The 12,251-nt window shown below is 29.8% G+C and overlaps 1 protein-coding gene across 2 annotated transcripts in view; it reads right to left on the bottom strand.

The window, feature by feature from the left end:
- Positions 1-12,251, bottom strand: part of LOC111625553 (sphingolipid delta(4)-desaturase DES1-like) — a 34,395-nt gene that overhangs the window by 14,815 nt on the left and 7,329 nt on the right. The window contains exon 1 of one of the 2 annotated variants that reach the window (XM_023368717.1): positions 3,657-3,660. The exons of the other annotated variant lie outside the window; for it this stretch is intronic. The gene's annotated coding sequence lies outside the window, so the exon portion shown is untranslated. Of the gene's footprint in view, positions 1-3,656; positions 3,661-12,251 lie in introns of those variants that run through there. 2 annotated transcript variants of the gene reach the window in all.

Here is a 12,251-nt window from a genome sequence, read left to right as displayed (position 1 = left end):
ACGAGAACGAACGAAGGTAGTCGAACGTAACGTATACAGTACTTGTATTACCATATATATCTATTCGCCATTAGCAACTACGTATACGAATCATTAAGAACGAACAGCCAGAGGTAGTTAAAAACTTATACACTGTGTCCCAAAAGTCGGCCAACCGTTATAAAGGTTAAATTGCCATCTTTAAATACTTCCTCGCTTAACAAGAACTGTTCAAAGTCCTCCTTAAATGTAATAGAAATTACAGCGATTTAACAAAAATTCAGTTTACTTTTCGTATATTCGCAAGCGCCTACCATGGTTAACCGACTTTTGAGCCACTCTATATTAAAAACGACAAAAGCAACCGTGGGATTCTGCATTACAAGCATAAAACGGTTCGCTGTGTTTACGTAAAGATGCGAAATGGACTTTACGCTAAAAACAAAACTAGAGGGGAGATAGATTAAGGATGCCACGAAGATATTATAACGTTTTTTTCTATGAAAAAGAGGGGGGAAATGGAACGGAATCCACGTTAAACTTCGGAAAAAAACCCCATTTTATTGAGGTATATAATTCTTGGATTTTAATCGATTATTGGAAATCTATATTCAAACAAACACTCCTATTAATAACCACGGATCTAAACGATTTTATGTTGGCATAACGTTTTGTTTTTAGTTTTGTAAGTGACAAATGGGTGTAGACAATTGACAATTTCATCACATCATACCGAAACGATTTTCTGATTGTCGGGGGAATTAAAAAAAAAAAAATAACTTATTTAAATTAAAATGAAGACGTCATGTTTCGAATGAAAAAATCTAAAAATTCTGGAAACTAGTTTATTTCCTGAATACCAAAGACTCAATACCAGGAAAATAATGTTCAATTCTTGATCGATAGTTTAAAAAAAAAATGATCGATCGAAATTGCGCATTATGGGCTAACCCTACACGTGTAGTCTCTAGTTAGCTATTCGATATAATACATTGATTGTGTGTAATTATAACACATCTACAGACTACACATTCGAGATGAGTTTCGTGATTAAAAACTTCTCGATCTCGTGATGTATAGTACATTGAGAACTAACAAAAAGGAATCGTTTTCCCAATTTTACTAAAGACATTCCAAAAATGATTCTAACGAGTGACTCGTTTTAATAAATGGCTTGATCATTTCAATATTAAAACACAATATAAATATAGAATTATCGTCATCGGTAATGCTTTCAATACTACTCATTCGATGTACAGTCACAATTTTGTAAAATCGTGTCTTTTATATTTACACGCAAATCAAATTGTTTTGTTCTTCGGTGAATATACACGACACATTTTTAAGTATATAATAAGAATCTTGTGTTAACTAGCATCAATAAGATACACGCGTAAAGAATTTCCGAAGCGTTGGGTATGAAATGCCTTTCAAAACTGATATCTTAGTAACATTTTCATTGATTTTTAGATAAAATCGTATCAATTAAAATGTTAGTTACAAGAGAAATTCCTACACACAGACGAAATATCGATCTCGAATAGCATTTAGAAAAAAGAATTACGAGCGACGGTACCATTTAAATGACACGTGTCGAAAATCGTTGCCATAACCGCATCAACAATTTTTTTTTTAACAAATCTTGTAAGTTTAATAATGGAATGACCATCCGAAGCTTAATTGTAACTCAGTGACAGAGTTAATTCGTTTTCTTTATCGGTTGCCACTTAAGTTATTGAATGCAGGAGGAGGAGGAGGAGAGGAGGAAGTCGTGGTGCCCATCCGAAGTTTTTAAAGTGATGATCCTGTTAACATAAAATTTTAAAAATGGAATATAATTTTATATTATAGGAAATATTAATCTTGATTATTTTATAACAATGTCCTCAAAACAGAAGGAAAGTTTGGAAATCATTAAACTATATATATATATAGGCCTATACACATCTTTCACCCCCTTAATTTGAGAGCAGATGACAATGAACGGAAAACGAAGTAGAAAAATCATAATTGAATTAACGGTACGATTTATCATTGTGATTTTACTACGATGTTTTTAAAATTAATTTCCGATTCCGGTGTTATTAACATTTTGATGAATTAAAGCTCGTCGTCCCCTTTAATGATGGATTATGATATAAATTAATAACAGCATTGACTTTGAGGGGGAAAAACATTTTATGTAGTACATTATACAGCAATGATTTAACTGATTATATATATATATATAATATATATAATCTCTATTGGCATGGAAAACTACTATCATTGAACATTAATAAATACAAAGGGTATATGGGTAAGCCGAATATTTATGTAATATTGTATATAGATTGTTGCAAAACTGTTTTATGAATGTTATAAAGTTCAAAATAAATGGGAAAAACATAGTAAAATCTTTTACTCTTCAATTTTAAGTTGTTTTCCCTATTTATTGAATTTTAACACTAAGACAATTTTCCACTAAATTAATATAAAATCTTTGGTGCCTCATTACAAAAAATTATCTTATGTAAACGGAGAATATGTCCACTCAGTTTGCAGAATCATGTTCCAGCTTTTTTTTTTTTAGTGGACTAACCTGAACTTACATATTACAATACAATGACATAAAACAGATGACAACACACACTAGATATGTTAATAATTAGACAAATTTGACAATATGTAGTAATGAAATCCACAAAAACTATGTTAAAACCAAAATAATTCTGACAACTAATACAGTTACTAAATTAAAAACTTAAGATTATGGTATAAATCATATGCATTCACATAATTTATTTAGTAGATAATCTAGCTGGGAACTCCACCCGACGTAGGTGGAGCAGCTTTCTAATTTCGGATAATGTAACCAGACTCGTCCCTACATTAGGGACGAGTCTGGTTACATTAGGGACATTAAAAAAAAGTTATTTTAAAATTTTAATAAATTTTTTACTGGATTTATTTTAATTAAAAACAAATGTCCATTCAAAATTACTCATTTAACTATATATGACATTATTAAATATCATTCAATGTTAAATTTTCAAAAAGTTTTTATTACAACTATGTTCTCTGGCAATGAAAACTTTTTACTTTATTATAAATTTGCTTTTGTTTAAAAATCTTTGTTACCTTTTATTAGAAAAAAAATATTGCCAAGTAATTTGTATTCATAATGCTAAAATTTTATAACATTCTGCTAACATCATGTAATATTTAAAGGTCTCTCTCTAATCTGACATATATCAACTAGCGTGTGTTGAATTACAGCAGACTGTCCAATTACTAGATTTTATATATGTATGTAGGTATTGTACGTTAAAAACTGCACACGACTAAGGACTAGTCTATCGTATAATGACAATTGTGACTGTTTTACCAACTGCGCATGCAACAAACAACTAGTAGTGTGCACATACCGGTAAGTCAAGTCTCTCTGCCGCATACATAGAGTGGTAGCATAAAAATTTCATTCGCACCAACCTGTGGAATTACTGGATATGTTGGACTATATCTTAATGTTGAGAAATTAAAATCTCAATAATTAGCATCGGTGATTGAGTTTTGTAGCATCGGGGAAAACTGTACAAATACTTTATACTTCGACCGACATTATTAAACACTATGCTGAAATGAATATTGTACTCTAAGCTATGCAATTCACAGACTATTGTATTTTCAAAAATGACAGATTTCAGACTCTACAAGTAACCGACAGGTACAGATTTTATACTATAACTAAGAAAGGTTTACATAAACAATAATTTATTTATTAGAAAGCTTCTTGCCTTGTATTATTTAATTACAAAAACTACTTAGTTACTTATGACTAATGAACAGACTTATTACACACCCAGCCTATTTAATTAACTTAATCCAAAATGCATTTTAGCCTTACTGGCCCTTACCAATTGGATGAAATACAAAAAAACAGGCGACTATGGTGACTAACATTGGCAATTGTCATCATAGACATTGCTTTTTTATGTCATCCAATTGATAAGGGCCAGTAAGGCTAAAATGCATTTTGGATTAAGTTAATTAAATAGGCTGGGTGTGTAATAAGTCTGTTCGTTAGTCATAAGTAACTAAGTTGTTTTTGTAACAATTTATTTGTATTGCCAAATTCAACAATAGTCTTGCAATAAGTAATGGTGTATTTAAGTGCATATTGGTCAGCTTTATCTGATACTACAGTTAAAACTACACATTAATCTCTATTTATGAAAATAGGACTTTGTTTTACAACAGCTTTCCATAAACCAATTAGGTCAAGATGCAGAAAATCACTTTTCTGAATTTATCTTCAGAATAAAACTTTGTGATGTACAGACTCGTTTTAGAGAGAATGGAGCGTAAATTGCAGAGTATGTATCTTCATGTATCTATATAATGTAAACAAAAGTACAGCTTCCTTATAACACATTTGCAGGTTTGCTCATATTGATAATTCTGGATTGTATTTAGGTGGAATGTGGCTTTGTAAATTATTATTTCCTTTTACTTTCCCAGTTATTATGTATATGTAACATAGGAAAGTATTGGAATTGTGTCAAATTTGACCTCAGCACTTTTTTTGCAAATCTCTACATTTTGAGATTTCTGAACCCAAAAAAGTAAAAAAAAATTGTGTGCATGTGTGGGGAAGCATCCATTTTATTTAATATCTCAGGATGGGGTGAAGATTAAGAAATGAAATTTGGCACAATAACTTGTGTATGAGGGCCATTGATGCTAATAAATTTTGATGATGAAAAGTCAAGGGAGAGGGAAAATAGANAATACTATCTGATTTTATCAAGAATTTTACAGCATTATACGATTATTCTGATAAAATTACAATTTACAAACTTGTAATTTGTTCTTCAGACCAATTTTGTTAAATGCTATTTCTATATATTTAAAAAAAAACTTTTCTTTTTTACAATCTAGTGAAAAAAAAATGTTATATTGGAATAATATAATATGACTGGTACTATAATTTTATAGCTTATATGCCAACAAATTGTTAATATTACATCTGTTATTTCTAACATCTACAGCACACATATACAGTATACAAGAGGATATTAGGAACAAAAACAAAGCATTTTTTTTCTTAACTACTTTCTAAAAATAGAGTATGTGTGTTGTTAGTTACTAAGGTGTATCCTTGCAATTTAAAAAATACTGCATTTCTTTTAAAAATATAAACACAATACACTACCCAAGTTCATAATCTAACTTGTTTCTAGGTAACCGTCATAAAGCGGATTGTATATGATAACAGGTAGTAAAATGGGAAACACACTATATACATAAGAATAATTTTCAAGATTATACAAGCTACAGATTAGGGTCTAACAGAGGGGGGAGAAATAATTGAAGTTTTACTGTATTGAGATTTTATCTGAATTAAGTGGAACCTTGGTTTTCCAGATAAATTTAAAAAAATAAATAAAATAATTATATGCGGATGAAAACATTAATTGTAATGGATATCAAATTAAATTTTCATTAATATTTGAATGACTGTCACATCAGAAGTTGTCATAATTTGTAGAAAAAAAATTATGTTCTATATCAACGTTTGCTTAATGAGTATATAAAAAAATATTAAGTTATTTACAAAAGTACAAAATTCTGAGAATGTCCGACGGAGGAGACAGCCAAACAAGGAAGAAGAATTAATTCAATTCATTCCTATTATAAATTATAACGTGTTCTTGTTGAATTTCGATTATTAACTCGCTAGAAAATTGGCTATGAATAGTCACTTACACGATATAAATTGAAGGAGATTTAGTAAATAACAAACTGGACATACTTCGTTTGATTTTATTTTAGTGAAAAAAACCAAGACAATCCCCGAAAATGACATGCAAATTGCTCAAAACATTATAATTTACAAGCTATCTGACTGGAAGAGCAACTAAATAATTGAAAAAAAAAAACAAAACCTATACAGCAAAACAATAAAAAAGGGAGACGAAAATCTTTAATTATTTTTTAAAATTTTACTAATTTTTTAAAATTTATATACAAGGCGAATAATAAAGAAATTATATAACAAAAATCACAGGAAAATTAGCAATCACCCATTATTTTATGTAGAACATTTTAGAACAAGCGAGCCTAGTTAAATGTGCTTTAGAAATGAGTCAAGTCAGTTAAATTTTTAAGATTAAATTTAGTTATATTGGTTAAATAATTTTATATATATATAATTTAATCTCTTTGCATATCTAAATATGCAATCATTTTGGCATTTGCTTTATTTTTTATATACAGTAAATAAATTCCACGAAACAAACTTTCCAGTACGAAATACAAATGCAACAAATCCTAAAAAACCACTACCTTATTAATTTTGTTTGACTATTTATTTATTTTTTGGTTAAAAACACTACCATTGTACACGTCAAGACCAAATTCCTGTTCGTTTTTCGTTCGTTGACCGAGTTTAAAACGTTTTCCTCGTTTCCCACAAGAACACTTGGATGAGGCACCGATTAGGAAATAAAACAAATTATGATGGCGGCAATTAAATGCATTAATTAAAACTTGAATGATCATTCAAGTTCTGTCATGTACTGAAGTTCCTAAAAATTTCCAACACTTAAATACGAAGCATTTAACAGTTATGCGCCATGAAATCGAGAGGTGGATGCGTGTAAACGCTTATTTAATTAATAAAAAACATTCAAACCGGCAGATTTAAACTGTAAATGAAGAATTGGAACGATGCCATTTCGTTTCACAGCTTTAAAAAAAAATAAACTATGCATTCAAATCTCTGATCTCCACGCCTATTTATTATACAAAAATCAGAATTTGACCTTCGAAAATTAAAAATATCAGTGAAAGTTTCATTGTTACAGATTATCTGAATGATTACTTCGTGTTAAAACAGTCAGCAGTTGTGGAAAAAACTGCTTACTGAATGTAAAAGGTCAAAAACATTAATTTAAACAACCTCTCTATCTCTCGTGCAGTGATGCAAGCTTAAAATGTAATTACATCATATAAAGGGTAGCCCAAAAGTCGGTTAACTGTTCCTATGTGCAATTTTGAATACGAAACGTGTATCGAATTTGTATATTGAACGAGTTTGTAAATAATTAAGATATGAATACGACTTCTACAGCAATTAGCAACCCTCTAACAGTTACTTTTACCCGAATATTTTACACAGTTCTACTAAATTGATTATTTAAAGTAATTCACGGTACGTATATTAATATATATAAACATTAAAATACAGTCTTAAATTGCTTTAACTGAACAGTTTCATTTTTTATTTATTTAGAATGAAAACTAACCGAAAAATAGTAAACGTAACATCCATTTCCTATGGAAAGAAAAAATAATAATAATTTAAGTGAGAAATATTCGAAATTTTTTAATAACTAAAGATGAGTTCAAAAGATTTATTGATAAGGTTATATATATATATTTTTTTATAATATTTCCTGTATACTTATACATGAATTCACGTACGGTATTAGTTTATCAAAGCAAAAATGTTTCGAATTTCATGCACCTACAACTGTATTATCACTATATGCACGTCAATACACGGAATTATATCCGTAAAAATTAACATTTTATAACTTATCCAGCGTGCATTCTAATGTATAGTTGTTGCTAGAATATAAATTAAATCGGTCCACTTTGTAAATTAAAAAAAAAAAAATAATAATAATAATACATACGCAGTGTAAGACTTACTAAACGTTTTAATAATAATAAACTATATTGAAAAATTCATAAACAAACACAAAATACATTAAATCATCATCTAGAAGCAAGCAGTTTTATTTTTAAATCAATAAAATTCTAAGGAATATGAAAGAAAAAAATCTAAACCAAAGTGAAAAGTATCCCCGCTTTTAGAATGTTATCTTCTATTTTAATAGTAGACAATACCCCTTTATCTCTGTACAGTGCGATTCCGATTTACATAAGTTTTACTGTACATAATAAATGTTTTCGGGAACGTATCCCCGACACAATGGGCAATGGGAGTCTTCGCTTAACGTCATTTTCACGGACCAGTTAAGTCGTAAAAGCGAGGGTCTACTGTAAACCTTTTCGTAATAAATAATTGCACAATCTTACAAAAAATATATTAGCATTTTTTGTCGCCGAATAAATATAAAATCGTTTTCAGTATAAATCATCACTGGTATATTAAAAAGATCAGGCAAACGGCTTAATAAATGAGTGAGAATTGATAGATTGAATTTCGACCCAGTTTCATTTTTGCTGTACAAGTTACTTAAATCCATTTTATGCTTTTTTTTCATAAAAAATTATTAACAAACAGCATAAATCGATTAATAAATACGTATCCTGTCAGAACAATACGCAAACTACAGAGCGAGCCTAGCCATATCGATCGGGAAGAAGAATACAATAGAAGGAAAACTTGAAAGAACGACAAATATAATGAAAGAAAATTCTAAAATAAATTAAATAATTATTCGTCGACGTCTTTCGTTCCCCGTTTAAGCCAATTACACCTTGTTACTTAATCTAGAAACGAGATAAGCTATTCGTTACGTGTGTAAAATTTACGAGAACGAACGAAGGTAGTCGAACGTAACGTATACAGTACTTGTATTACCATATATATATATTCGCCATTAGCAACTACGTATACGAATCATTAAGAACGAACAGCTAGAGGTAGTTAAAAACTTATACACTGTGTCCCAAAAGTCGGCCAACCGTTATAAAGGTTAAATTGCCATCTTTAAATACTTCCTCGCTTAACAAGAACTGTTCAAAGTCCTCCTTAAATGTAATAGAAATTACAGCGATTTAACAAAAATTCAGTTTACTTTTCGTATATTCGCAAGCGCCTACCATGGTTAACCGACTTTTGAGCCACCCTATATTAAAAACGACAAAAGCAACCGTGGGATTCTGCATTACAAGCATAAAACGGTTCGCTGTGTTTACGTAAAGATGCGAAATGGACTTTACGCTAAAAACAAAACTAGAGGGGAGCTAGATTAAGGATGCCACGAAGATATTATAACGTTTTTTTCTATGAAAAAGAGGGGGGGAAATGGAACGGAATCCACGTTAAACTTCGGAAAAAAACCCCATTTTATTGAGGTATATAATTCTTGGATTTTAATCGATTATTGGAAATCTATATTCAAACAAACACTCCTATTAATAACCACGGATCTAAACGATTTTATGTTGGCATAACGTTTTGTTTTTAGTTTTGTAAGTGACAAATGGGTGTAGACAATTGACAATTTCATCACATCATACCGAAACGATTTTCTGATTGTCGGGGGAATTAAAAAAAAAAATAACTTATTTAAATTAAAATGAAGACGTCATGTTTCGAATGAAAAAATCTAAAAATTCTGGAAACTAGTTTATTTCCTGAATACCAAAGACTCAATACCAGGAAAATAATGTTCAATTCTTGATCGATAGTTTAAAAAAAAAATGATCGATCGAAATTGCGCATTATGGGCTAACCCTACACGTGTAGTCTCTAGTTAGCTATTCGATATAATACATTGATTGTGTGTAATTATAACACATCTACAGACTACACATTCGAGATGAGTTTCGTGATTAAAAACTTCTCGATCTCGTGATGTATAGTACATTGAGAACTAACAAAAAGGAATCGTTTTCCCAATTTTACTAAAGACATTCCAAAAATGATTCTAACGAGTGACTCGTTTTAATAAATGGCTTGATCATTTCAATATTAAAACACAATATAAATATAGAATTATCGTCATCGGTAATGCTTTCAATACTACTCATTCGATGTACAGTCACAATTTTGTAAAATCGTGTCTTTTATATTTACACGCAAATCAAATTGTTTTGTTCTTCGGTGAATATACACGACACATTTTTAAGTATATAATAAGAATCTTGTGTTAACTAGCATCAATAAGATACACGCGTAAAGAATTTCCGAAGCGTTGGGTATGAAATGCCTTTCAAAACTGATATCTTAGTAACATTTTCATTGATTTTTAGATAAAATCGTATCAATTAAAATGTTAGTTACAAGAGAAATTCCTACACACAGACGAAATATCGATCTCGAATAGCATTTAGAAAAAAGAATTACGAGCGACGGTACCATTTAAATGACACGTGTCGAAAATCGTTGCCATAACCGCATCAACAATTTTTTTTTAACAAATCTTGTAAGTTTAATAATGGAATGACCATCCGAAGCTTAATTGTAACTCAGTGACAGAGTTAATTCGTTTTCTTTATCGGTTGCCACTTAAGTTATTGAATGCAGGAGGAGGAGGAGGAGAGGAGGAAGTCGTGGTGCCCATCCGAAGTTTTTAAAGTGATGTTCCTGTTAACATAAAATTTTAAAAATGGAATATAATTTTATATTATAGGAAATATTAATCTTGATTATTTTATAACAATGTCCTCAAAACAGAAGGAAAGTTTGGAAATCATTAAACTATATATATATATAGGCCTATACACATCTTTCACCCCCTTAATTTGAGAGCAGATGACAATGAACGGAAAACGAAGTAGAAAAATCATAATTGAATTAACGGTACGATTTATCATTGTGATTTTACTACGATGTTTTTAAAATTAATTTCCGATTCCGGTGTTATTAACATTTTGATGAATTAAAGCTCGTCGTCCCCTTTAATGATGGATTATGATATAAATTAATAACAGCATTGACTTTGAGGGGGAAAAACATTTTATGTAGTACATTATACAGCAATGATTTAACTGATTATATATATATATATAATATATATAATCTCTATTGGCATGGAAAACTACTATCATTGAACATTAATAAATACAAAGGGTATATGGGTAAGCCGAATATTTATGTAATATTGTATATAGATTGTTGCAAAACTGTTTTATGAATGTTATAAAGTTCAAAATAAATGGGAAAAACATAGTAAAATCTTTTACTCTTCAATTTTAAGTTGTTTTCCCTATTTATTGAATTTTAACACTAAGACAATTTTCCACTAAATTAATATAAAATCTTTGGTGCCTCATTACAAAAAATTATCTTATGTAAACGGAGAATATGTCCACTCAGTTTGCAGAATCATGTTCCAGCTTTTTTTTTTTAGTGGACTAACCTGAACTTACATATTACAATACAATTACATAAAACAGATGACAACACACACTAGATATGTTAATAATTAGACAAATTTGACAATATGTAGTAATGAAATCCACAAAAACTATGTTAAAACCAAAATAATTCTGACAACTAATACAGTTACTAAATTAAAAACTTAAGATTATGGTATAAATCATANTTGAAAATTATTCTTATGTATATACATGGGATATGACACATGACCATCCTCTATTTTCCCTCTCCCTTGACTTTTCATCATCAAAATTTATTAGCATCAATGGCCCTCATACACAAGTTATTGTGCCAAATTTCATTTCTTAATCTTCACCCCATCCTGAGATATTAAATAAAATGGATGCTTCCCCACACATGCACACAATTTTTTTTTACTTTTTTGGGTTCAGAAATCTCAAAATGTAGAGATTTGCAAAAAAAGTGCTGAGGTCAAATTTGACACAATTCCAATACTTTCCTATGTTACATATACATAATAACTGGGAAAGTAAAAGGAAATAATAATTTACAAAGCCACATTCCACCTAAATACAATCCAGAATTATCAATATGAGCAAACCTGCAAATGTGTTATAAGGAAGCTGTACTTTTGTTTACATTATATAGATACATGAAGATACATACTCTGCAATTTACGCTCCATTCTCTCTAAAACGAGTCTGTACATCACAAAGTTTTATTCTGAAGATAAATTCAGAAAAGTGATTTTCTGCATCTTGACCTAATTGGTTTATGGAAAGCTGTTGTAAAACAAAGTCCTATTTTCATAAATAGAGATTAATGTGTAGTTTTAACTGTAGTATCAGATAAAGCTGACCAATATGCACTTAAATACACCATTACTTATTGCAAGACTATTGTTGAATTTGGCAATACAAATAAATTGTTACAAAAACAACTTAGTTACTTATGACTAATGAACAGACTTATTACACACCCAGCCTATTTAATTAACTTAATCCAAAATGCATTTTAGCCTTACTGGCCCTTACCAATTGGATGAAATACAAAAAAACAGGCGACTATGGTGACTAACATTGGCAATTGTCATCATAGACATTGCTTTTTTATGTCATCCAATTGATAAGGGCCAGTAAGGCTAAAATGCATTTTGGATTAAGTTAATTAAATAGGCTGGGTGTGTAAT

The sequence above is a fragment of the Centruroides sculpturatus genome, unplaced genomic scaffold (assembly GCF_000671375.1).
Source record: "Centruroides sculpturatus isolate CEXI.00-Female unplaced genomic scaffold, Cexi_2.0 scaffold389, whole genome shotgun sequence".
In the NCBI taxonomy this organism is placed as follows: domain Eukaryota; kingdom Metazoa; phylum Arthropoda; class Arachnida; order Scorpiones; family Buthidae; genus Centruroides; species Centruroides sculpturatus.
This window is presented reverse-complemented; position numbering and strand designations above follow the sequence as displayed.